Here is a 4,272-nt window from a genome sequence, read left to right as displayed (position 1 = left end):
CGGGGTTGCGCGCCCTGGTGGGCACCATGGTGCGCACCAAGGAGCGCTCCGAAGTGTGCTCCAAGGTGCGGCGTGCACGAAGTCGGAGCCCGGTTTGCCCCGGGTGCGCACCTCGCGTGCACCTTCGGCGGGGTTGCGCGCCCTGGTGGGCACCATGGTGCGCACCAAGGAGCGCTCCGAAGTGTGCTCCAAGGTGCGGCGTGCACGAAGTCGGAGCCCGGTTTGCCCCGGGTGCGCACCTCGCGTGCACCTTCGCCGCGGTGGGCACCATGGCGTGCACGAAGTCGGAGCCCGGTTTGCCCCGGGTGCGCACCTCGCGTGCACCTTCGCCGGGGTGGGCACCTCGGCTGGGTTGCGCGCCCTGGTGCGCACCAAGGAGCGCTCCGAAGTGTGCTCCAAGGTGCGGCGTGCACGAAGTCGGAGCCCGGTTTGCCCCGGGTGCGCACCTCGCGTGCACCTTCGCCAGGGTGGGCACCTCGGTGCGCACACCTTCTCAATGTTTTCTTGCCTTTTCTGGAAATTGGTGAAGGCAGCGCATCAAAGGTGCGCACCTCGGTGTGCTCCGAGGTGCGAACCCGAGAGCGCTCCGAGGTGCCCACGAAGTCGAAAGTCGGGTTAATTGCATTGTTTTCCCCGGGTGCGCTCCGAGGTGCGCAACATCGGCGCGCACCAAGGAGGGCTCCGAAGTGTGCTCCAAGGTGCGCACGATGGCGTGCACCTCTGGTGCGCACGATTCGGAGCTCGGTTTGACCGGGGTGCGCACACCTTGGCTGGGTTGCGCACCTTTTGTGCGCTCCAAGGTGCGCACGAAGTCGGAGCTCGGTTTGCCCCGGGTGCGCACCTTCGCCAGGGTGCGCACCTTGATGCGCACGCCTTGGCTGGGCTGCGCACCTTGGTGGGCGCCATGGTGCGCACCTTTCGTGCGCTCCAAGGTGCGCACGAAGTCGGAGCTCGGTTTGCCCCGGGTGCGCACCTTGGTGGGCGCCATGGTGCACTCCGAGGTGCCCAAGATTGGTGCGCACCAAGGAGCGCTCCGAAGTGCGCTCCAAGGTGCGCGCGAAGTCGAAAGTTGGGTTAATTGTCCGGTTTGCCTCGGGTGCGCACCTTGCGTGCACCTTCGCCAGGGTGGGCGCCTTGGTGCGCACACCTTGGCTGGGCTGCGCACACCTTGGCACCCGCGTTTCCTTCATTTTAAATTTTTTTTTTTTACAATCTCTCAAGTGGGAAATTCTATAATCTCAACTTTTTTTGCCTTTTCAGGAAACTTTTGAATGGAGCGCATCATTGGTGCGCTCCGAAGTGTGCTCCAAAGCTCTCTCCAGCTGCGTGCACCTGCCCCGGCCGCGCACCCGGCCCCGCCCAGCTTCGCTCACCTGTCCCGGGCGTCTGGTGCGGAACCTTAGAGTAAGAAACATCACCGTGCACCTTGGCCAACGTGCGCGACTCGACCGAGCGCGCACTGGCCGAGGTGCACACCGATTTCACCTGGGTGCGCGCGCAGCACCTCGGGCGCACCGGGGTGCGCGCACAACGCCCGGGTTGCACCGTGGCCTGTGTGCTCGGGGCGCCTCGGGTGCGCGCTCGGTGTCGCCCCCGCGCGCGCGGTAGTGCGGGCAGCGCACCCCGGCCCGGCCCGGCCCCGACGAGAACGCAAACGGGCAAAAGGTTTATTCAAATAGCATTGCGACGCCCGGCGAAAAACTAAAAAAGGGTGCAACACCGGGACTTCCCGGGAGGTCACCCATCCCAGTACTACTCCGGCCCAAGCGCGCTTAACTGCGGAGTTCTGATGGGATCCGGTGCACTAACGCTGGTATGATCGCACCCGTTATGAGCTTGTCGCAGTGTGTACTTAGCAAACCGCGACCCACGTGCGAATCCACCCCGGCCACCCACCCCCGTCGAGGTGCACACCCTCCCTCGCGAAGTGCGCCCCGTTCGCCAAGTGTGAGCCCTGCCCGGGTGCGCGCACCTTGCTAGGGCGTCGGGTGTGCACCCGGCCCGGCCTACGTGCGTGCACCTGGAGGGGGCGTCGTGTGCGTGCAGTGTCCCGTCTGCAACGCGGTGCCCACACACCACCTCGGGCGCAACGACCTGCGCTCACATGTGGGCCGAGTGCACCTTGGTGCATGTTCGGGGCGCCTCGGGTGCACGCTCGATCTTGCCCCGGTGCACCAAGGCGCTCGGTTTGCCCCGGGTGCGCACTTGGTGCAAGGTGGGCACCCAAAATAGGGATCAAGCACCAAAACACAAGTTTCGGGATGCAAAATGGGACCCAAGGACCACAAATGCGTTCCAAGACCCATGATGGGTCCACGAGAACAAAAATGTGTTCCGAGACTTAATAAACAAATATTGGGTTTTAGGAGAAGAAACATGCTCTGATGCCCAAAACGAGAATCGACCCCGAAAAGGCCACAGGCCAAAAGTGGGATGCGAGACAAAAAAAAATGGGACCCGAGGACCAAAATTGGGTTCCCAGGTCGAAGACAGGGCAACCGGACAAGAAACGACCTCTAAGGCTCGAAATGAGTCCCGACGACTAAAACTTGACAAGAAGCACCCATCAGGCACCCAACTCGACACCCATGGGATGCCGACCCACCCGGGCTTCCACCTAGCACACCTTGGCACCCACCCACCCTCGCACCCAACCTCGCACCCAACTTAGCACCTTTGAACCCACATTGGCACTCACCCTGACCCTGGCACCTTGGAACCCACATTGGCACTCACCTTGACCCTGGCACCCACCTTTGCACTCACCTTGGGACCCACCCTGGCTCCCACCTCGGCACCCACCCAGACACCCACCTTGGTTCCTTGGCACCCACCTTGGATCCTTGGCACCCACCCCGACACCCACCTTGGCACGCAACTTGGCTACTTGCCACCCACCTTGGCTCCTTGACGCCCACCCCGACAACCACCCCGTGACCTACCCTGGCTAGGGTTGGTGCACACCCACCCTGGTGCCCACCTTGGCACCCACCCTATGACCCACCTTGGCACGCACCTTAGTACCCACCCCGTTACCCACCCTAGGACCCACCCCGTGACCCACCTTGGCCAGGGTGGGTGCCTTGGTGCGCACAACTTGCCTGGGCTGCACACCAGGGCGGGCTCAAGATGGCACCCGCGTTCCGTTTTTTTCACTATCTTTCAAAACGGAAATTTTAAAATCTCATTTTTTTCTTTTTTTTGCCTTTTCTGGAAATTAGTGAAGGCAGCGCATCAAAGGTGCGCAATGCTGGTGCGAACCCGGGAGCGCTCCGATGTGTGCTCCAAGGTGCGGCGTGCACGAAGTCCGAGCCCGGTTTGCCCCGGGTGCGCACCTCGCGTGCACCTTCGCCGGGGTGAGCACCTTGGCTGGGTTGCGCGCCCTGGTGCGTACCAAGGAGCGCTCTGAAGTGTGCTCCAAGGTGCGGCGTGCACGAAGTCGGAGCCCGGTTTGCCCCGGGTGTGCACCTCGGGTGCGCACCTCGCGTGCACCTTCGCTGCGGTGGGCACCTTGGCTGGGTTGCGCGCCTTGGTGGGCACCATGCAGTGCACGAAGTCGGAGCCCGGTTTGCCCCGGGCGCGCACCTCCGCCAGGGTGGGCACCTTGGTGCGCACAACTTGCCTGGGCTGCGCATCAGGAAGGGCTCAAGATGGCACCCGCGTTCCGTTTTTTTCACTATCTTTCAGAACGGAAATTTTAAAATATCGTTTTTTTTTGCCTTTTCTGGAAATTAGTGAAGGCAGCGCATCAAAGGTGCGCAACGCTGGTGCGAACCTGGGAGCGCTCCGATGTGTGCTCCAAGGTGCGGCGTGCACGAAGTCGGAGCCCGGTTTGCCTCGGGTGCGCCCTGGTGGGCACCATGGTGCGCACCAAGGAGCGCTCCGAAGTGTGCTCCAAGGTGCGGCCTGCACGAAGTCGGAGCCCGGTTTGCCCCGGGTGTGCACCTCGGGTGGGCACCTTGGTGCGCATGCCTTGCCTGGGCTGCGCACCAGGGCGGGCTCAAGATGGCACCCGCGTTCCTTTTTTTTCACTATCTTTCAAAACGGAAATTTTAAAATCTCATTTTTTTTTGCCTTTTTCTGGAAATTAGTGAAGGCAGCGCATCAAAGGTGCGCACCTCGCTGCCCACCACGGTGCGCAACGCCGGTGGGCACCCGGGAGTGCTTCGAAGTGTGCTCCAAGGTGCTGCGTGCACGTTGTCGGAGCCCGGTTTGCCCCGGGTGCGCACCTCGCGTGCACCTTCGTCGGGGTGGGCACCTTGGCTTGGTTTG

At 62.5% G+C, this 4,272-nt stretch overlaps 1 non-coding gene across 1 annotated transcript; it reads right to left on the bottom strand.

Moving 5' to 3' along the window:
- Positions 1-1,708: 1,708 nt before the first annotated feature.
- On the bottom strand, positions 1,709-1,827 carry LOC131870331 (5S ribosomal RNA). The gene has a single exon (XR_009368652.1). It is a non-coding gene; the product is annotated as a 5S ribosomal RNA (ribosomal RNA).
- Positions 1,828-4,272: the final 2,445 nt, after the last annotated feature.

The sequence above is a fragment of the Cryptomeria japonica genome, unplaced genomic scaffold (genome assembly GCF_030272615.1).
Source record: "Cryptomeria japonica unplaced genomic scaffold, Sugi_1.0 HiC_scaffold_314, whole genome shotgun sequence".
NCBI lineage: Eukaryota > Viridiplantae > Streptophyta > Pinopsida > Cupressales > Cupressaceae > Cryptomeria > Cryptomeria japonica.
The sequence above is the reverse complement of the archived record's forward strand: the minus strand, read 5'-3'. Positions and strand labels throughout refer to the sequence as shown.